The sequence below is a fragment of the Diceros bicornis genome, chromosome 39 (genome assembly GCF_020826845.1).
Source record: "Diceros bicornis minor isolate mBicDic1 chromosome 39, mDicBic1.mat.cur, whole genome shotgun sequence".
In the NCBI taxonomy this organism is placed as follows: Eukaryota; Metazoa; Chordata; class Mammalia; order Perissodactyla; family Rhinocerotidae; genus Diceros; species Diceros bicornis.
Window position 1 is genome coordinate 1,026,066 of NC_080778.1, and position 23,830 is coordinate 1,049,895.

Consider the following 23,830-nt stretch of genomic DNA (forward strand, 5'->3'; position numbering starts at 1 on the left):
GGAATTATGTGATCCTTACTAGCTGGAAGTAAGGGAGATGGGGCATGAAGTTATTTCTAGGAGTTGGAGACATACCAAGTTTAGCTCAGTTCTGGGCATTTTCGAAATACCTATACAAACTTGTTCCTACATAGTAACTTGCAACTTTGAATGAGAATGTGCTTGCTTACAGCAACGTGCCATATGTTCTGAATGCCCGAATAGGGAATCTGTGTCAAAACTTTGTTAGGAATTATGTGATCCTTACTAGCTGGAAGTAAGGGAGATGGAGCATGAAGTTATTTCTAGGAGTTGGACACATACCAAGTTTAGCTCAGTTCTGGGCATCTTTGAAATACCTATACAAACTTGTTCCTACATAGTAACTTGCATCTTTGAATGAGAATTTGCTTACTTACAGCAACGTGCCATATGTTCTGAATGCCCGAATTGGGAATCTGTGTCAAAACTTTGTTAGGAATTATGTGATCCTTACTAGCTGGAAGTAAGGGAGATGGGGCATGAAGTTATTTCTAGGAGTTGGACACATACCAAGTTTAGCTCAGTTCTGGGCATCTTTGAAATACCTATACAAACTTGTTCCTACATAGTAACTTGCAACTTTGAATGAGAATGTGCTTGCTTACAGCAACGTGCTATATGTTCTGAATGCCCGAATTGGGAATCTGTGTCAAAACTTTGTTAGGAATTATGTGATCCTTACTAGCTGGAAGTAAGGGAGATGGGGCATGAAGTTATTTCTAGGAGTTGGACACATACCAAGTTTAGCTCAGTTTGGGCATCTTTGAAATACCTATACAAACTTGTTCCTACATAGTAACTTGCATATTTGAATGAGAATGTGCTTGCTTACAGCAACGTGCTATATGTTCTGAATGCCCGAATTGGCAATCTGTGTCAAAACTTTGTTAGGAATTATGTGATCCTTACTAGCTGGAAGTAAGGGAGATGGGGCATGAAGTTATTTCTTGGAGTTTGAGACATACCAAGTTTAGCTCAGTTCTGGGCATCTTTGAAATACCTATACAAACTTGTTCCTACATAGTAACTTGCAACTTTGAATGAGAATGTGCTTGCTTACAGCAACGTGCTATATGTTCTGAATGCCCGAATTGGCAATCTGTGTCAAAACTTAGTTAGGAATTATGTGATCCTTACTAGCTGGAAGTAAGGGAGATGGGGCATGAAGTTATTTCTAGGAGTTGGAGACATACCATGTTTAGCTCAGTTCTGGGCATCTTTGAAATACCTATACAAACTTGTTCCTACATAGTAACTTGCATCTTTGAATGAGAATCTGCTTGCTTACAGCAACGTGCTATATGTTCTGAATGCCCGAATTGGCAATCTGTGTCAAAACTTTGTTAGGAATTATGTGATCCTTACGAGCTGGAAGTAAGGGAGATGGGGCATGAAGTTATTTCTAGGAGTTGGACACATAACAAGTTTAGCTCAGTTCTGGGCATCTTTGAAATACCTATACAAACTTGTTCCTACATAGTAACTTGCTACTTTGAATGAAAATGTGCTTGCTTACAGCAACGTGCTATATGTTCTGAATGCCCGAATTGGGAATCTGTGTCAAAACTTTGTTAGGAATTATGTGATCCTTACTAGCTGGAAGTAAGGGAGATGGGGCATGAAGTTATTTCTAGGAGTTGGACACATACCAAGTTTAGCTCAGTTCTGGGCATCTTTGAAATACCTATACAAACTTGTTCCTACATAGTAACTTGCATCTTTGAATGAGAATGTGCTTGCTTACAGCAACGTGCTATATGTTCTGAATGCCCGAATTGGGAATCTGTGTCAAAACTTTGTTAGGAATTATGTGATCCTTACTAGCTGGAAGTAAGGGAGATGGGGCATGAAGTTATTTCTAGGAGTTGGACACATACCAAGTTTAGCTCAGTTCTGGGCATCTTTGAAATACCTATAGAAACTTGTTCCTACATAGTAACTTGCAACTTTGAATGAGAATGTGCTTGCTTACAGCAACGTGCTATATGTTCTGAATGCCCGAACTGGGAATCTGTGTCAAAACTTTGTTAGGAATTATGTGATCCTTACTAGCTGGAAGTAAGGGAGATGGGGCATGAAGTTATTTCTAGGAGTTGGACACATACCAAGTTTAGCTCAGTTCTGGGCATCTTTGAAATACCTATACAAACTTGTTCCTACATAGTAACTTGCAACTTTGAATGAGAATGTGCTTGCTTACAGCAACGTGCTATATGTTCTGAATGCCCGAATTGGGAATCTGTGTCAAAACTTTGTTAGGAATTATGTGATCCTTACTAGCTGGAAGTAAGGGAGATGGGACATGAAGTTATTTCTTGGAGTTGGAGACATACCAAGTTTAGCTCAGTTCTGGGCATCTTTGAAATACCTATACAAACTTGTTCCTACATAGTAACTTGCAACTTTGAATGAGAATGTGCTTGCTTGCAGCAACGTGCCTTATGTTCTGAATGCCCGATTTGGGAATCTGTGTCAAAACTTTGTTAGGAATTATGTGATCCTTACTAGCTGGAAGTAAGGGAGATGGAGCATGAAGTTATTTCTAGGAGTTGGACACATACCAAGTTTAGCTCAGTTCTGGGCATCTTTGAAATACCTATACAAACTTGTTCCTACATAGTAACTTGCATCTTTGAATGAGAATGTGCTTGCTTACAGCAACGTGCCATATGTTCTGAATGCCCGAATTGGGAATCTGTGTCAAAACTTTGTTAGGAATTATGGGATCCTTACTAGCTGGAAGTAAGGGAGATGGGGCATGAAGTTATTTCTAGGAGTTGGACACATACCAAGTTTAGCTCAGTTCTGGGCATCTTTGAAATACCTATACAAACTTGTTCCTACATAGTAACTTGCATCTTTGAATGAGAATGTGCTTGCTTACAGCAACGTGCTATATGTTCTGAATGCCCGAATTGGGAATCTGTGTCAAAACATTGTTAGGAATTATGTGATCCTTACTAGCTGGAAGTAAGGGAGATGGGGCATGAAGTTATTTCTAGGAGTTGGACACATACCAAGTTTAGCTCAGTTCTGGGCATCTTTGAAATACCTGTACAAACTTGTTCCTACAGAGTAACTTGCATCTTTGAATGAGAATCTGCTTGCTTACAGCAACGTGCTATATGTTCTGAATGCCCGAATTGGGAATCTGTGTCAAAACTTTGTTAGGAATTATGTGATCCTTACTAGCTGGAAGTAAGGGAGATGGGGCATGAAGTTATTTCTTGGAGTTGGAGACATACCAAGTTTAGCTCAGTTCTGGGCATCTTTGAAATACCTATACAAACTTGTTCCTACATAGTAACTTGCATCTTTGAATGAGAATCTGCTTGCTTACAGCAACGTGCTATATGTTCTGAATGCCCGAATTGGGAATCTGTGTCAAAACTTTGTTAGGAATTATGTGATCCTTACTAGCTGGAAGTAAGGGAGATGGGGCATGAAGTTATTTCTAGGAGTTGGACACATACCAAGTTAAGCTCAGTTCTGGGCATCTTTGAAATACCTATACAAACTTGTTCCTACATAGTAACTTGCATCTTTGAATGAGAATCTGCTTGCTTACAGCAACGTGCTATATGTTCTGAATGCCCGATTTGGGAATCTGTGTCAAAACTTTGTTAGGAATTATGTGATCCTTACTAGCTGGAAGTAAGGGAGATGGGGCATGAAGTTATTTCTAGGAGTTGGACACATACCAAGTTTAGCTCAATTCTGGGCATCTTTGAAATACCTATACAAACTTGTTCCTACATAGTAACTTGCAACTTTGAATGAGAATGTGCTTGCTTACAGCAACGTGCTATATGTTCTGAATGCCCGAATTGGGAATCTGTGTCAAAACTTTGTTAGGAATTATGTGATCCTTACTAGCTGGAAGTAAGGGAGATGGGGCATGAAGTTATTTCTAGGAGTTGGACACATACCAAGTTTAGCTCAGTTCTGGGCATCTTTGAAATACCTATACAAACTTGTTCCTACATAGTAACTTGCAACTTTGAATGAGAATGTGCTTGCTTACAGCAACGTGCTATATGTTCTGAATGCCCGAATTGGGAATCTGTGTCAAAACTTTGTTAGGAATTATGTGATCCTTACTAGCTGGAAGTAAGGGAGATGGGGCATGAAGTTATTTCTAGGAGTTGGACACATACCAAGTTTAGCTCAGTTCTGGGCATCTTTGAAATACCTATACAAACATGTTTCTACATAGTAACTTGCATCTTTTAATGAGAATCTGCTTGCTTACAGCAACGTGCTATATGTTCTGAATGCCCGAATTGGGAATCTGTGTCAAAACTTTGTTAGGAATTATGTGATCCTTACTAGCTGGAAGTAAGGGAGATGGGGCATGAAGTTATTTCTAGGAGTTGGACACATACCAAGTTTAGCTCAGTTCTGGGCATCTTTGAAATACCTATACAAACTTGTTCCTACACAGTAACTTGCAACTTTGAATGAGAATCTGCTTGCTTGCAGCAACGTGCTATATGTTCAGAATGCCCGATTTGGGAATCTGTGTCAAAACTTTGTTAGGAATTATGTGATCCTTACTAGCTGGAAGTAAGGGAGATGGGGCATGAAGTTATTTCTAGGAGTTGGACACATACCAAGTTTAGCTCAGTTCTGGGCATCTTTGAAATACCTATACAAACTTGTTCCTACATAGTAACTTGCATCTTTGAATGAGAATGTGCTTGCTTGCAGCAACGTGCTATATGTTCTGAATGCCCGAATTGGACATCTGTGTCAAAACTTTGTTAGGAATTATGTGATCCTTACTAGCTGGAAGTAAGGGAGATGGGGCATGAAGTTATTTCTAGGAGTTGGACACATACCAAGTTTAGCTCAGTTCTGGGCATCTTTGAAATACCTATACAAACTTGTTCCTACATAGTAACTTGCATCTTTGAATGAGAATGTGCTTGCTTACAGCAACGTGCTATATGTTCTGAATGCCCGAATTGGGAATCTGTGTCAAAACTTTGTTAGGAATTATGTGATCCTTACTAGCTGGAAGTAAGGGAGATGGGGCATGAAGTTATTTCTAGGAGTTGGACACATACCAAGTTTAGCTCAGTTCTGGGCATCTTTGAAATACCTATACAAACTTGTTCCTACATAGTAACTTGCAACTTTGAATGAAAATGTGCTTGCTTACAGCAACGTGCTATATGTTCTGAATGCCCGAATTGGGAATATGTGTCAAAACTTTGTTAGGAATTATGTGATCCTTACTAGATGGAAGTAAGGGAGTTGGGGCATGAAGGTATTTCTAGGAGTTGGACACATACCAAGTTTAGCACAGTTCTGGGCATCTTTGAAATACCTATACAACTTGTTCCTACATAATAACTTGCAACTTTGAATGAGAATGTGCTTGCTTACAGCAACGTGCTATATGTTCTGAATGCCCGAATAGGGAATCTGTGTCAAACTTTTGTTAGGAATTATGTGATCCTTACTAGCTGGAAGTAAGGGAGATGGGGCATGAAGTTATTTCTAGGAGTTGGACACATACCAAGTTTAGCTCAGTTCTGGGCATCTTTGAAATACCTATACAAACTTGTTCCTACATAGTAACTTGCAACTTTGAATGAGAATGTGCTTGCTTACAGCAACGTGCTATATGTTCTGAATGCCCGAATAGGGAATCTGTGTCAAAACTTTGTTAGAAATTATGTGATCCTTACTAGATGGAAGTAAGGGAGTTGGGGCATGAAGGTATTTCTAATAGTTGGAGACATACCAAGTTTAGCTCAGTTCTGGGCATCTTTGAAATACCTATACAAACTTGTTCCTACATAGTAACTTGCATATTTGAATGAGAATGTGCTTGCTTACAGCAACGTGCTATATGTTCTGAATGCCCGAATTGGGAATCTGTGTCAAAACTTTGTTAGGAATTATGTGATCCTTACTAGCTGGAAGTAAGGGAGATGGGGCATGAAGTTATTTCTAGGAGTTGGACACATACCAAGTTTAGCTCAGTTCTGGGCATCTTTGAAAAACCTATACAAACTTGTTCCTACATAGTAACTTGCAACTTTGAATGAAAATGTGCTTGCTTACAGCAACGTGCTATATGTTCTGAATGCCCGAATTGGGAATATGTGTCAAAACTTTGTTAGGAATTATGTGATCCTTACTAGATGGAAGTAAGGGAGTTGGGGCATGAAGGTATTTCTAGGAGTTGGACACATACCAAGTTTAGCACAGTTCTGGGCATCTTTGAAATACCTATACAACTTGTTCCTACATAATAACTTGCAACTTTGAATGAGAATGTGCTTGCTTACAGCAACGTGCTATATGTTCTGAATGCCCGAATAGGGAATCTGTGTCAAACTTTTGTTAGGAATTATGTGATCTTTACTAGCTGGAAGTAAGGGAGATGGGGCATGAAGTTATTTCTAGGAGTTGGACACATACCAAGTTTAGCTCAGTTCTGGGCATCTTTGAAATACCTATACAAACTTGTTCCTACATAGTAACTTGCAACTTTGAATGAGAATGTGCTTGCTTACAGCAACGTGCTATATGTTCTGAATGCCCGAATAGGGAATCTGTGTCAAAACTTTGTTAGAAATTATGTGATCCTTACTAGATGGAAGTAAGGGAGTTGGGGCATGAAGGTATTTCTAATAGTTGGAGACATACCAAGTTTAGCTCAGTTCTGGGCATCTTTGAAATACCTATACAAACTTGTTCCTACATAGTAACTTGCAACTTTGAATGAGAATGTGCTTGCTTGCAGCAACGTGCTATATGTTCTGAATGCCCGATTTGGGAATCTGTGTCAAATCTTTGTTAGGAATTATGTGATCCTTACTAGCTGGAAGTAAGGGAGATGGAGCATGAAGTTATTTCTAGGAGTTGGACACATACCAAGTTTAGCTCAGTTCTGGGCATCTTTGAAATACCTATACAAACTTGTTCCTACATAGTAACTTGCATCTTTCAATGAGAATGTGCTTGCTTACAGCAACGTGCTATATGTTCTGAATGCCTGAATTGGCAATCTGTGTCAAAACTTTGTTAGGAAATATGTGATCCTTACGAGCTGGAAGTGAGGGAGATGGGGCATGAAGTTATTTCTAGGAGTTGGACACATACCAAGTTTAGCTCAGTTCTGGGCATCTTTGAAATACCTATACAAACTTGTTCCTACATAGTAACTTGCATCTTTGAATGAGAATGTGCTTGCTTACAGCAACTTGCTATATGTTCTGAATGCCCGAATTGGCAATCTGTGTCAAAACTTTGTTAGGAATTATGTGATCCTTACTAGCTGGAAGTAAGGGAGATGGGGCATGAAGTTATTTCTAGGAGTTGGACACATACCAAGTTTAGCTCAGTTCTGGGCATCTTTGAAATACCTATACAAACTTGTTCCTACATAGTAACTTGCATCTTTGAATGAGAATCTGCTTGCTTGCAGCAACGTGCTATATGTTCTGAATGCCCGAATTGGTAATCTGTGTCAAAACTTTGTTAGGAATTATGTGATCCTTACTAGCTGGAAGTAAGGGAGATGGGGCATGAAGTTATTTCTAGGAGTTGGACACATACCAAGTTTAGCTCGGTTCTGGGCATCTTTGAAATACCTATACAAACTTGTTCCTACATAGTAACTTGCAACTTTGAATGAGAATGTGCTTGCTTACAGCAACGTGCTATATGTTCTGAATGCCAGAATTGGGAATCTGTGTCAAAACTTTGTTAGGAATTATGTGATCCTTACTAGCTGGAAGTAAGGGAGATGGGGCATGAAGTTATTTCTAGGAGTTGGACACATACCAAGTTTAGCTCAGTTCTGGGCATCTTTGAAATACCTATACAAACTTGTTCCTACATAGTAACTTGCAACTTTGAATGAGAATGTGCTTGCTTACAGCAACGTGCTATATGTTCTGAATGCCCGAATTGGGAATCTGTGTCAAAACTTTGTTAGGAATTATGTGATCCTTACTAGCTGGAAGTAAGGGAGATGGGGCATGAAGTTATTTCTAGGAGTTGGACACATACCAAGTTTAGCTCAGTTCTGGGCATCTTTGAAATACCTATACAAACTTGTTCCTACATAGTAACTTGCAACTTTGAATGAGAATGTGCTTGCTTACAGCAACGTGCTATATGTTCTGAATGCCCGAATTGGGAATCTGTGTCAAAACTTTGTTAGGAATGATGTGATCCTTACTAGCTGGAAGTAAGTGAGATGGGGCATGAAGTTATTTCTAGGAGTTGGACACATACCAAGTTTAGCTCAGTTCTGGGCATCTTTGAAATACCTATACAAACTTGTTCCTACATAGTAACTTGCAACTTTGAATGAAAATGTGCTTGCTTACAGCAACGTGCTATATGTTCTGAATGCCCGAATTGGGAATATGTGTCAAAACTTTGTTAGGAATTATGTGATCCTTACTAGATGGAAGTACGGGAGTTGGGGCATGAAGGTATTTCTAGGAGTTGGACACATACCAAGTTTAGCACAGTTCTGGGCATCTTTGAAATACCTATACAAACTTGTTCCTACATAGTAACTTGCAACTTTGAATGAGAATGTGCTTGCTTACAGCAACGTGCTATATGTTCTGAATGCCCGAATTGGGAATCTGTGTCAAAACTTTGTTAGGAATTATGTGATCCTTACTAGCTGGAAGTAAGGGAGATGGGGCATGAAGTTATTTCTAGGAGTTGGACACATACCAAGTTTAGCTCAGTTCTGGGCATCTTTGAAATACCTATACAAACTTGTTCCTACATAGTAACTTGCAACTTTGAATGAGAATGTGCTTGCTTACAGCAATGTGCTATATGTTCTGAATGCCCGAATTGGGAATCTGTGTCAAAACTTTGTTAGGAATTATGTGATCCTTACTAGCTGGAAGTAAGGGAGATGGGGCATGAAGTTATTTCTTGGAGTTGGACACATACCAAGTTTAGCTCAGTTCTGGGCATCTTTGAAATACCTATACAAACTTGTTCCTACATAGTAACTTGCATCTTTGAATGAGAATGTGCTTGCTTACAGCAACGTGCTATATGTTCTGAATGCCCGAATTGGCAATCTGTGTCAAAACTTTGTTAGGAATGATGTGATCCTTACTAGCTGGAAGTAAGGGAGATGGGGCATGAAGTTATTTCTAGGAGTTGGACACATACCAAGTTTAGCTCAGTTCTGGGCATCTTTGAAATACCTATACAAACTTGTTCCTACATAGTAACTTGCATCTTTGAATGAGAATCTGCTTGCTTACAGCAACGTGCTATATGTTCTGAATGCCCGAATTGGGAATCTGTGTCAAAACTTTATTAGGAATTATGTGATCCTTACTAGCTGGAAGTAAGGGAGATGGGGCATGAAGATATTTCTAGGAGTTGGACACATACCAAGTTTTGCTCAGTTCTGGGCATCTTTGAAATACCTATACAAACTTGTTCCTACATAGTAACTTGCAACTTTGAATGAAAATGTGCTTGCTTACAGCAACGTGCTATATGTTCTGAATGCCCGAATTGGGAATCTGTGTCAAAACTTTGTTAGGAATTATGTGATCCTTACTAGCTGGAAGTAAGGGAGATGGGGCATGAAGTTATTTCTAGGAGTTGGACACATACCAAGTTTAGCTCAGTTCTGGGCATCTTTGAAATACCTATACAAACTTGTTCCTACATAGTAACTTGCAACTTTGAATGAGAATGTGCTTGCTTACAGCAACGTGCTATATGTTCTGAATGCCCGAATTGGGAATCTGTGTCAAAACTTTGTTAGGAATGATGTGATCCTTACTAGCTGGAAGTAAGGGAGATGGGGCATGAAGTTATTTCTAGGAGTTGGACACATACCAAGTTTAGCTCAGTTCTGTGCATCTTTGAAATACCTATACAAACTTGTTCCTACATAGTAACTTGCATCTTTGAATGAGAATGTGCTTGCTTACAGCAACGTGCTATATGTTCTGAATGCCCGAATTGGGAATCTGTGTCAAAACTTTGTTAGGAATTATGTGATCCTTACTAGCTGGAAGTAAGGGAGATGGGGCATGAAGTTATTTCTAGGAGTTGGACACATACCAAGTTTAGCTCAGTTCTGGGCATCTTTGAAATACCTATACAAACTTGTTCCTACATAGTAACTTGCAACTTTGAATGAAAATGTGCTTGCTTACAGCAACGTGCTATATGTTCTGAATGCCCGAATTGGGAATATGTGTCAAAACTTTGTTAGGAATTATGTGATCCTTACTAGATGGAAGTAAGGGAGATGGGGCATGAAGGTATTTCAAGGAGTTGGACACATACCAAGTTTAGCACAGTTCTGGGCATCTTTGAAATACCTATACAACTTGTTCCTACATAGTAACTTGCAACTTTGAATGAGAATGTGCTTGCTTACAGCAACGTGCTATATGTTCTGAATGCCCGAATAGGGAATATGTGTCAAAACTTTGTTAGGAATTATGTGATCCTTACTAGCTGGAAGTAAGGGAGATGGGGCATGAAGTTATTTCTAGGAGTTGGACACATACCAAGTGTAGCTCAGTTCTGGGCATCTTTGAAATACCTATACAAACTTGTTCCTACATAGTAACTTGCATCTTTGAATGAGAATCTGCTTGCTTACAGCAACGTGCTATATGTTCTGAATGCCCGAATTGGGAATCTGTGTCAAAACTTTGTTAGGAATTATGTGATCCTTACTAGCTGGAAGTAAGGGAGATGGGGCATGAAGTTATTTCTAGGAGTTGGACACATACCAAGTTTAGCTCAGTTCTGGGCATCTTTGAAATACCTATACAAACTTGTTCCTACATAGTAACTTGCAACTTTGAATGAAAATGTGCTTGCTTACAGCAACGTGCTATATGTTCTGAATGCCGAATTGGGAATCTGTGTCAAAACTTTGTTAGGAATTATGTGATCCTTACTAGCTGGAAGTAAGGGAGATGGGGCATGAAGTTATTTCTAGGAGTTGGACACATACCAAGTTTAGCTCAGTTCTGGGCATCTTTGAAATACCTATACAAACTTGTTCCTACATAGTAACTTGCAACTTTGAATGAAAATGTGCTTGCTTACAGCAACGTGCTATGTGTTCTGAATGCCCGAATTGGGAATCTGTGTCAAAACTTTGTTAGGAATTATGTGATCCTTACTAGCTGGAAGTAAGTGAGATGGGGCATGAAGTTATTTCTAGGAGTTGGACACACACCAAGTTTAGCTCAGTTCTGGGCATCTTTGAAATACCTATACAAACTTGTTCCTACATAGTAACTTGCATCTTTGAATGAGAATGTGCTTGCTTACAGCAACGTGCTATATGTTCTGAATGCCCGAATTGGGAATCTGTGTCAAAACTTTGTTAGGAATGATGTGATCCTTACTAGCTGGAAGTAAGGGAGATGGGGCATGAAGTTATTTCTAGGAGTTGGACACATACCAAGTTTAGCACAGTTCTGGGCATCTTTGAAATACCTATACAAACTTGTTCCTACATAGTAACTTGCAACTTTGAATGAAAATGTGCTTGCTTACAGCAACGTGCTATATGTTCTGAATGCCCGAATTGGGAATCTGTGTCAAAACTTTGTTAGGAATGATGTGATCCTTACTAGCTGGAAGTAAGGGAGATGGGGCATGAAGTTATTTCTAGGAGTTGGACACATACCAAGTTTAGCACAGTTCTGGGCATCTTTGAAATACCTATACAAACTTGTTCCTACATAGTAACTTGCAACTTTGAATGAAAATGTGCTTGCTTACAGCAACGTGCTATATGTTCTGAATGCCCGAATTGGGAATATGTGTCAAAACTTTGTTAGGAATTATGTGATCCTTACTAGATGGAAGTAAGGGAGATGGGGCATGAAGGTATTTCAAGGAGTTGGACACATACCAAGTTTAGCACAGTTCTGGGCATCTTTGAAATACCTATACAACTTGTTCCTACATAGTAACTTGCAACTTTGAATGAGAATGTGCTTGCTTACAGCAACGTGCTATATGTTCTGAATGCCCGAATAGGGAATATGTGTCAAAACTTTGTTAGGAATTATGTGATCCTTACTAGCTGGAAGTAAGGGAGATGGGGCATGAAGTTATTTCTAGGAGTTGGACACATACCAAGTGTAGCTCAGTTCTGGGCATCTTTGAAATACCTATACAAACTTGTTCCTACATAGTAACTTGCATCTTTGAATGAGAATCTGCTTGCTTACAGCAACGTGCTATATGTTCTGAATGCCCGAATTGGGAATCTGTGTCAAAACTTTGTTAGGAATTATGTGATCCTTACTAGCTGGAAGTAAGGGAGATGGGGCATGAAGTTATTTCTAGGAGTTGGACACATACCAAGTTTAGCTCAGTTCTGGGCATCTTTGAAATACCTATACAAACTTGTTCCTACATAGTAACTTGCAACTTTGAATGAAAATGTGCTTGCTTACAGCAACGTGCTATATGTTCTGAATGCCGAATTGGGAATCTGTGTCAAAACTTTGTTAGGAATTATGTGATCCTTACTAGCTGGAAGTAAGGGAGATGGGGCATGAAGTTATTTCTAGGAGTTGGACACATACCAAGTTTAGCTCAGTTCTGGGCATCTTTGAAATACCTATACAAACTTGTTCCTACATAGTAACTTGCAACTTTGAATGAAAATGTGCTTGCTTACAGCAACGTGCTATATGTTCTGAATGCCCGAATTGGGAATCTGTGTCAAAACTTTGTTAGGAATTATGTGATCCTTACTAGCTGGAAGTAAGTGAGATGGGGCATGAAGTTATTTCTAGGAGTTGGACACATACCAAGTTTAGCTCAGTTCTGGGCATCTTTGAAATACCTATACAAACTTGTTCCTACATAGTAACTTGCAACTTTGAATGAAAATGTGCTTGCTTACAGCAACGTGCTATATGTTCTGAATGCCCGAATTGGGAATCTGTGTCAAAACTTTGTTAGGAATTATGTGATCCTTACTAGCTGGAAGTAAGTGAGATGGGGCATGAAGTTATTTCTAGGAGTTGGACACACACCAAGTTTAGCTCAGTTCTGGGCATCTTTGAAATACCTATACAAACTTGTTCCTACATAGTAACTTGCATCTTTGAATGAGAATGTGCTTGCTTACAGCAACGTGCTATATGTTCTGAATGCCCGAATTGGGAATCTGTGTCAAAACTTTGTTAGGAATTATGTGATCCTTACTAGCTGGATGTAAGGGAGATGGGGCATGAAGTTATTTCTAGGAGTTGGACACATACCAAGTTTAGCTCAGTTCTGGGCATCTTTGAAATACCTATACAAACTTGTTCCTACATAGTAACTTGCAACTTTGAATGAGAATGTGCTTGCTTACAGCAACGTGCTATATATTCTGAATGCCCGAATTGGGAATCTGTGTCAAAACTTTGTTAGGAATTATGTGATCCTTACTAGCTGGAAGTAAGGGAGATGGGGCATGAAGTTATTTCTTGGAGTTGGAGACATACCTAGTTTAGCTCAGTTCTGGGCATCTTTGAAATACCTATACAAACTTGTTCCTACATAGTAACTTGCAACTTTGAATGAGAATGTGCTTGCTTGCAGCAACGTGCTATATGTTCTGAATGCCCGATTTGGGAATCTGTGTCAAAACTTTGTTAGGAATTATGTGATCCTTACTAGCTGGAAGTAAGCTAGATGGGGCATGAAGTTATTTCTAGGAGTTGGACACATACCAAGTTTAGCTCAGTTCTGGGCATCTTTGAAATACCTATACAAACTTGTTCCTACATAGTAACTTGCATCTTTGAATGAGAATGTGCTTGCTTACAGCAACGTGCTATATATTCTGAATGCCCGAATTGGCAATCTGTGTCAAAACTTTGTTAGGAATTATGTGATCCTTACTAGCTGGAAGTAAGGGAGATGGGGCATGAAGTTATTTCTAGGAGTGGGACACATACCAAGTTTAGCTCAGTTCTGGGCATCTTTGAAATACCTATACAAACTTGTTCCTACATAGTAACTTGCAACTTTGAAAGAAAATGTGCTTGCTTACAGCAACGTGCTATATGTTCTGAATGCCGAATTGGGAATCTGTGTCAAAACTTTGTTAGGAATGATGTGATCCTTACTAGCTGGAAGTAAGGGAGATGGGGCATGAAGTTATTTCTAGGAGTTGGACACATACCAAGTTTAGCACAGTTCTGGGCATCTTTGAAATACCTATACAAACTTGTTCCTACATAGTAACTTGCAACTTTGAATGAAAATGTGCTTGCTTACAGCAACGTGCTATATGTTCTGAATGCCCGAATTGGGCATCTGTGTCAAAACTTTGTTAGGAATTATGTGATCCTTACTAGCTGGAAGTAAGGGAGATGGGGCATGAAGTTATTTCTAGGAGTTGGACACATACCAAGTTTAGCTCAGTTCTGGGCATCTTTGAAATACCTATACAAACTTGTTCCTACATAGTAACTTGCAACTTTGAATGAGAATGTGCTTGCTTGCAGCAACGTGCTATATGTTCTGAATGCCCGATTTGGGAATCTGTGTCAAAACTTTGTTAGGAATTATGTGATCCTTACTAGCTGGAAGTAAGGGAGATGGGGCATGAAGTTATTTCTAGGAGTTGGACACATACCAAATTTAGCTCAGTTCTGGGCATCTTTGAAATACCTATACAAACTTGTTCCTACATAGTAACTTGCATCTTTGAATGAGAATGTGCTTGCTTACAGAAACGTGCTATATGTTCTGAATGCCCGAATTGGCAATCTGTGTCAAAACTTTGTTAGGAATTATGTGATCCTTACTAGCTGGAAGTAAGGGAGATGGGGCATGAAGTTATTTCTAGGAGTTGGACACATACCAAGTTTAGCTCAGTTCTGGGCATCTTTGAAATACCTATACAAACTTGTTCCTACATAGTAACTTGCAACTTTGAATGAGAATGTGCTTGCTTGCAGCAACGTGCTATATGTTCTGAATGCCCGATTTGGGAATCTGTGTCAAAACTTTGTTAGGAATTATGTGATCCTTACTAGCTGGAAGTAAGCTAGATGGGGCATGAAGTTATTTCTAGGAGTTGGACACATACCAAGTTTAGCTCAGTTCTGGGCATCTTTGAAATACCTATACAAACTTGTTCCTACATAGTAACTTGCATCTTTGAATGAGAATGTGCTTGCTTACAGCAACGTGCTATATATTCTGAATGCCCGAATTGGCAATCTGTGTCAAAACTTTGTTAGGAATTATGTGATCCTTACTAGCTGGAAGTAAGGGAGATGGGGCATGAAGTTATTTCTAGGAGTTGGACACATACCAAGTTTAGCTCAGTTCTGGGCATCTTTGAAATACCTATACAAACTTGTTCCTACATAGTAACTTGCAACTTTGAAAGAAAATGTGCTTGCTTACAGCAACGTGCTATATGTTCTGAATGCCGAATTGGGAATCTGTGTCAAAACTTTGTTAGGAATGATGTGATCCTTACTAGCTGGAAGTAAGGGAGATGGGGCATGAAGTTATTTCTAGGAGTTGGACACATACCAAGTTTAGCACAGTTCTGGGCATCTTTGAAATACCTATACAAACTTGTTCCTACATAGTAACTTGCAACTTTGAATGAAAATGTGCTTGCTTACAGCAACGTGCTATATGTTCTGAATGCCCGAATTGGGCATCTGTGTCAAAACTTTGTTAGGAATTATGTGATCCTTACTAGCTGGAAGTAAGGGAGATGGGGCATGAAGTTATTTCTAGGAGTTGGACACATACCAAGTTTAGCTCAGTTCTGGGCATCTTTGAAATACCTATACAAACTTGTTCCTACATAGTAACTTGCAACTTTGAATGAGAATGTGCTTGCTTGCAGCAACGTGCTATATGTTCTGAATGCCCGATTTGGGAATCTGTGTCAAAACTTTGTTAGGAATTATGTGATCCTTACTAGCTGGAAGTAAGGGAGATGGGGCATGAAGTTATTTCTAGGAGTTGGACACATACCAAATTTAGCTCAGTTCTGGGCATCTTTGAAATACCTATACAAACTTGTTCCTACATAGTAACTTGCATCTTTGAATGAGAATGTGCTTGCTTACAGAAACGTGCTATATGTTCTGAATGCCCGAATTGGCAATCTGTGTCAAAACTTTGTTAGGAATTATGTGATCCTTACTAGCTGGAAGTAAGGGAGATGGGGCATGAAGTTATTTCTAGGAGTTGGACACATACCAAGTTTAGCTCAGTTCTGGGCATCTTTGAAATACCTATACAAACTTGTTCCTACATAGTAACTTGCAACTTTGAATGAAAATGTGCTTGCTTACAGCAACGTGCTATATGTTCTGAATGCCGAATTGGGAATCTGTGTCAAAACTTTGTTAGGAATTATGTGATCCTTACTAGCTGGAAGTAAGGGAGATGGGGCATGAAGTTATTTCTAGGAGTTGGACACATACCAAGTTTAGCACAGTTCTGGGCATCTTTGAAATACCTATACAAACTTGTTCCTACATAGTAACTTGCAACTTTGAATGAAAATGTGCTTGCTTACAGCAACGTGCTATATGTTCTGAATGCCCGAATTGGGAATCTGTGTCAAAACTTTGTTAGGAATTATGTGATCCTTACTAGCTGGAAGTAAGGGAGATGGGGCATGAAGTTATTTCTAGGAGTTGGACACATACCAAGTTTAGCTCAGTTCTGGGCATCTTTGAAATACCTATACAAACTTGTTCCTACATAGTAACTTGCATCTTTGAATGAGAATGTGCTTGCTTACAGCAACGTGCTATATGTTCTGAATGCCCGAATTGGGAATCTGTGTCAAAACTTTGTTAGGAATTATGTGATCCTTACTAGCTGGAAGTAAGGGAGATGGGGCATGAAGTTATTTCTAGGAGTTGGACACATACCAAGTTTAGCTCAGTTCTGGGCATCTTTGAAATACCTATACAAACTTGTTCCTACATAGTAACTTGCAACTTTGAATGAGAATGTGCTTGCTTACAGCAACGTGCTATATATTCTGAATGCCCGAATTGGGAATCTGTGTCAAAACTTTGTTAGGAATTATGTGATCCTTACTAGCTGGAAGTAAGGGAGATGGGGCATGAAGTTATTTCTAGGAGTTGGACACATACCAAGTTTAGCTCAGTTCTGGGCATCTTTGAAATACCTATACAAACTTGTTCCTACATAGTAACTTGCAACTTTGAATGAGAATGTGCTTGCTTGCAGCAACGTGCTATATGTTCTGAATGCCCGATTTGGGAATCTGTGTCAAAACTTTGTTAGGAATTATGTGATCCTTACTAGCTGGAAGTAAGGGAGATGGGGCATGAAGTTATTTCTAGGAGTTGGACACATACCAAGTTTAGTTCAGTTCTGGGCATCTTTGAAATACCTATACAAACTTGTTCCTACATAGTAACTTGCATCTTTGAATGAGAATGTGCTTGCTTACAGCAACGTGCTATATATTCTGAATGCCCGAATTGGCAATCTGTGTCAAAACTTTGTTAGGAATTATGTGATCCTTACTAGCTGGAAGTAAGGGAGATGGGGCATGAAGTTATTTCTAGGAGTTGGACACATACCAAGTTTAGCTCAGTTCTGGGCATCTTTGAAATACCTATACAAACTTGTTCCTACATAGTAACTTGCAACTTTGAAAGAAAATGTGCTTGCTTACAGCAACGTGCTATATGTTCTGAATGCCGAATTGGGAATCTGTGTCAAAACTTTGTTAGGAATTATGTGATCCTTACTAGCTGGAAGTAAGGGAGATGGGACATGAAGTTATTTCTAGGAGTTGGACACATACCAAGTTTAGCACAGTTCTGGGCATCTTTGAAATACCTATACAAACTTGTTCCTACATAGTAACTTGCAACTTTGAATGAAAATGTGCTTGCTTACAGCAACGTGCTATATGTTCTGAATGCCCGAATTGGGCATCTGTGTCAAAACTTTGTTAGGAATTATGTGATCCTTACTAGCTGGAAGTAAGGGAGATGGGGCATGAAGTTATTTCTAGGAGTTGGACACATACCAAGTTTAGCTCAGTTCTGGGCATCTTTGAAATACCTATACAAACTTGTTCCTACATAGTAACTTGCAACTTTGAATGAGAATGTGCTTGCTTGCAGCAACGTGCTATATGTTCTGAATGCCCGATTTGGGAATCTGTGTCAAAACTTTGTTAGGAATTATGTGATCCTTACTAGCTGGAAGTAAGGGAGATGGGGCATGAAGTTATTTCTAGGAGTTGGACACATACCAAATTTAGCTCAGTTCTGGGCATCTTTGAAATACCTATGCAAACTTGTTCCTACATAGTAACTTGCATCTTTGAATGAGAATGTGCTTGCTTACAGCAACGTGCTATATGTTCTGAATGCCCGAATTGGCAATCTGTGTCAAAACTTTGTTAGGAATTATGTGATCCTTACTAGCTGGAAGTAAGGGAGATGGGGCATGAAGTTATTTCTAGGAGTTGGACACATACCAAGTTTAGCTCAGTTCTGGGCATCTTTGAAATACCTATACAAACTTGTTCCTACATAGTAACTTGCAAATTTGAATGAAAATGTGCTTGCTTACAGCAACGTGCTATATGTTCTGAATGCCGAATTGGGAATCTGTGTCAAAACTTTGTTAGGAATTATGTGATCCTTACTAGCTGGAAGTAAGGGAGATGGGGCATGAAGTTATTTCTAGGAGTTGGACACATACCAAGTTTAGCACAGTTCTGGGCATCTTTGAAATACCTATACAAACTTGTTCCTACATAGTAACTTGCAACTTTGAATGAAAATGTGCTTGCTTACAGCAACGTGCTATATGTTCTGAATGCCCCAATTGGGCATCTGTGTCAAAACTTTGTTAGGAATTATGTGATCCTTACTAGCTGGAAGTAAGGGAGATGGGGCATGAAGTTATTTTTAGGAGTTGGACACATACCAAGTTTAGCTCAGTTCTGGGCATTTTTGAAATACCTATACAAACTTGTACCTACATAGTAACTTGCAACTTTGAATGAGAATGTGCTTGCTTACAGCAACGTGCTATATGTTCTGAATGCCCGAATTGGGAATCTGTGTCAAAACTTTGTTAGGAATTATGTGATCCTTAGTAGCTGGAAGTAAGGGAGATGGGGCATGAAAGTATTTCTTGGAGTTGGAGACATACCAAGTTTAGCTCAGATCTGGGCATCATTGAAATACCTATACAAACTTGTTCCTACATAGTAACTTGCATCTTTGAATGAGAATGTGCTTGCTTACATCAACGTGCTATATGTTCTGAATGCCCGAATTGGCAATCTGTGTCAAAACTTTGTTAGGAATTATGTGATCCTTACTAGCTGGAAGTAAGGGAGATGGGGCATGAAGTTATTTCTAGGAGTTGGACACATACCAAGTTTAGCTCAGTTCTGGGCATCTTTGAAATACCTATACAAACTTGTTTCTACATAGTAACTTGCATCTTTAAATGAGAATGTGCTTGCTTACAGCAACGTGCTATATGTTCCGAATGCCCGAATTGGGAATCTGTGTCAAAACTTTGTTAGGAATTATGTGATCCTTACTAGCTGGAAGTAAGGGAGATGGGGCATGTAGGTATTTCTAGGAGTTGGACACATACCAAGTTTAGCTCAGTTCTGGGCATCTTTGAAATACCTATACAAACTTGTTCCTACATAGTAACTTGCAACTTTGAAAGAAAATGTGCTTGCTTACAGCAACGTGCTATATGTTCTGAATGCCGAATTGGGAATCTGTGTCAAAACTTTGTTAGGAATTATGTGATCCTTACTAGCTGGAAGTAAGGGAGATGGGGCATGAAGTTATTTCTAGGAGTTGGACACATACCAAGTTTAGCACAGTTCTGGGCATCTTTGAAATACCTATACAAACTTGTTCCTACATAGTAACTTGCAACTTTGAATGAGAATGTGCTTGCTTGCAGCAACGTGCTATATGTTCTGAATGCCCGAATTGGGCATCTGTGTCAAAACTTTGTTAGGAATTATGTGATCCTTACTAGCTGGAAGTAAGGGAGATGGGGCATGAAGTTATTTCTAGGAGTTGGACACATACCAAGTTTAGCTCAGTTCTGGGCATCTTTGAAATACCTATACAAACTTGTTCCTACATAGTAACTTGCAACTTTGAATGAGAATGTGCTTGCTTGCAGCAACGTGCTATATGTTCTGAATGCCCGATTTGGGAATCTGTGTCAAAACTTTGTTAGGAATTATGTGATCCTTACTAGCTGGAAGTAAGGGAGATGGGGCATGAAGTTATTTCTAGGAGTTGGACACATACCAAATTTAGCTCAGTTCTGGGCATCTTTGAAATACCTATACAAACTTGTTCCTACATAGTAACTTGCATCTTTGAATGAGAATGTGCTTGCTTACAGCAACGTGCTATATGTTCTGAATGCCCGAATTGGCAATCTGTGTCAAAACTTTGTTAGGAATTATGTGATCCTTACTAGCTGGAAGTAAGGGAGATGGGGCATGAAGTTATTTCTAGGAGTTGGACACATACCAAGTTTAGCTCAGTTCTGGGCATCTTTGAAATACCTATACAAACTTGTTCCTACATAGTAACTTGCAACTTTGAATGAAAATGTGCTTGCTTACAGCAACGTGCTATATGTTCTGAATGCCGAATTGGGAATCTGTGTCAAAACTTTGTTAGGAATTATGTGATCCTTACTAGCTGGAAGTAAGGGAGATGGGGCATGAAGTTATTTCTAGGAGTTGGACACATACCAAGTTTAGCACAGTTCTGGGCATCTTTGAAATACCTATACAAACTTGTTCCTACATAGTAACTTGCAACTTTGAATGAAAATGTGCTTGCTTACAGCAACGTGCTATATGTTCTGAATGCCCGAATTGGGCATCTGTGTCAAAACTTTGTTAGGAATTATGTGATCCTTACTAGTTGGAAGTAAGGGAGATGGGGCATGAAGTTATTTCTAGGAGTTGGACACATACCAAGTTTAGCTAGGTTCTGGGCATCTTTGAAATACCTATACAAACTTGTTCCTACATAGTAACTTGCAACTTTGAATGAGAATGTGCTTGCTTACAGCAACGTGCTATATGTTCTGAATGCCCGAATTGGCAATCTGTGTCAAAACTTTGTTAGGAATTATGTGATCCTTACTAGCTGGAAGTAAGGGAGATGGGGCATGAAGTTATTTCTAGGAGTTGGACACATACCAAGTTTAGCTCAGTTCTGGGCATCTTTGAAATACCTATACAAACTTGTTTCTACATAGTAACTTGCATCTTTAAATGAGAATGTGCTTGCTTACAGCAACGTGCTATATGTTCCGAATGCCCGAATTGGGAATCTGTGTCAAAACTTTGTTAGGAATTATGTGATCCTTACTAGCTGGAAGTAAGGGAGATGGGGCATGTAGGTATTTCTAGGAGTAGGACACATACCAAGTTTAGCTCAGTTCTGGGCATCTTTGAAATACCTATACAAACTTGTTCCTACATAGTAACTTGCAAATTTGAATGAAAATGTGCTTGCTTACAGCAACGTGCTATATGTTCTGAATGCCCGAATTGGAAATCTGTGTCAAAACTTTGTTAGGAATTATGTGATCCTTACTAGCTGGAAGTAAGGGAGATGGGGCATGAAGTTATTTCTAGGAGTTGGACACATATCAAGTTTAGCTCAGATCTGTGCATCTTTGAAATACCTATACAAACTTGTTCCTACATAGTAACTTGCATCTTTGAATGAGAATGTGCTTGCTTACAGCAACGTGCTATATGTTCTGAATGCCCGAATTGGCAATCTGTGTCAAAACTTTGTTAGGAATTATGTGATCCTTACTAGCTGGAAGTAAGGGAGATGGGACATGAAGTTATTTCTAGGAGTTGGACACATACCAAGTTTAGCTCAGTTCTGGGCATCTTTGAAATACCTATACAAACTTGTTCCTACATAGTAACTTGCATCTTTGAATGAGAATCTGCTTGCTTACAGCAACGTGCTATATGTTCTGAATGCCCGAATTGGGAATCTGTGTCAAAACTTTGTTAGGAATTATGTGATCCTTACTAGCTGGAAGTAAGTGAGATGGGGCATGAAGTTATTTCTAGGAGTTGGACACATACCAAGTTTAGCTCAGTTCTGGGCATCTTTGAAATACCTATACAAACTTGTTCCTACATAGGAAATTGCAACTTTGAATGAAAATGTGCTTGCTTACAGCAACGTGCTATATGTTCTGAATGCCCGAATTGGGAATATTTGTCAAAACTTTGTTAGGAATTATGTGATACTTACTAGATGGAAGTAAGGGAGTTGGTGCATGAAGGTATTTCTAGGAGCTGGACACATACCAAGTTTAGCACAGTTCTGGGCATCTTTGAAATACCTATACAAACTTGTTCCTACATAGTAACTTGCAACTTTGAATGAAAAGGTGCTTGCTTACAGCAACGTGCTATATGATCTGAATGCCCGAATTGGGAATCTGTGTCAAAACTTTGTTAGGAATTATGTGATCCTTACTAGCTGGAAGTAAGGGAGATGGGGCATGAAGTTATTTCTAGGAGTTGGACACATACCAAGTTTAGCTCAGTTCTGGGCATCTTTGAAATACCTATACAAACTTGTTCCTACATAGTAACTTGCAACTTTGAATGAGAATGTGTTTGCTTACAGCAACGTGCTATATGTTCTGAATGCCCGAATTGGTAATCTGTGTCAAAACTTTGTTAGGAATTATGTGATCCTTACTAGCTGGAAGTAAGTGAGATGGGGCATGAAGTTATTTCTTGGAGTTGGAGACATACCAAGTTTAGCTCAGTTCTGGGCATCTTTGAAATACCTATACAAACTTGTTCCTACATAGTAACTTGCATCTTTGAATGAGAATGTGCTTGCTTACAGCAACGTGCTATATGTTCTGAATGCCGAATTGGCAATCTGTGTCAAAACTTTGTTAGGAATGATGTGATCCTTACTAGCTGGAAGTAAGGGAGATGGGGCATGAAGTTATTTCTAGGAGTTGGACACATACCAAGTTTAGCTCAGTTCTGGGCATCTTTGAAATACCTATACAAACTTGTTCCTACATAGTAACTTGCATCTTTGAATGAGAATCTGCTTGCTTACAGCAACGTGCTATATGTTCTGAATGCCCGAATTGGGATTCTGTGTCAAAACTTTGTTAGGAATGATGTGATCCTTACTAGCTGGAAGTAAGGGAGATGGGGCATGAAGTTATTTCTAGGAGTTGGACACATACCAAGTTTTGCTCAGTTCTGGGCATCTTTGAAATACCTATAGAAACTTGTTCCTACATAGGAACTTGCAACTTTGAATGAAAATGTGCTTGCTTACAGCAACGTGCTATATGTTCTAAATGCCCGAATTGGGAATCTGTGTCAAAACTTTGTTAGGAATTATGTGATCCTTACTAGCTGGAAGTAAGGGAGATGGGGCATGAAGTTATTTCTAGGAGTTGGACACATACCAAGTTTAGCTCAGTTCTGGGCATCTTTGAAATGCCTATACAAACTTGTTCCTACATAGTAACTTGCAACTTTGAATGAGAATGTGCTTGCTTGCAGCAACGTGCTATAGGTTCTGAATGCCCGATTTGGGAATCTGTGTCAAAACTTTGTTAGGAATTATGTGATCCTTACTAGCTGGAAGTAAGGGAGATGGGGCATGAAGTTATTTCTAGGAGTTGGACACATACCAAGTTTAGCTCAGTTCTGGGCATCTTTGAAATACCTATACAAACTTGTTCCTACATA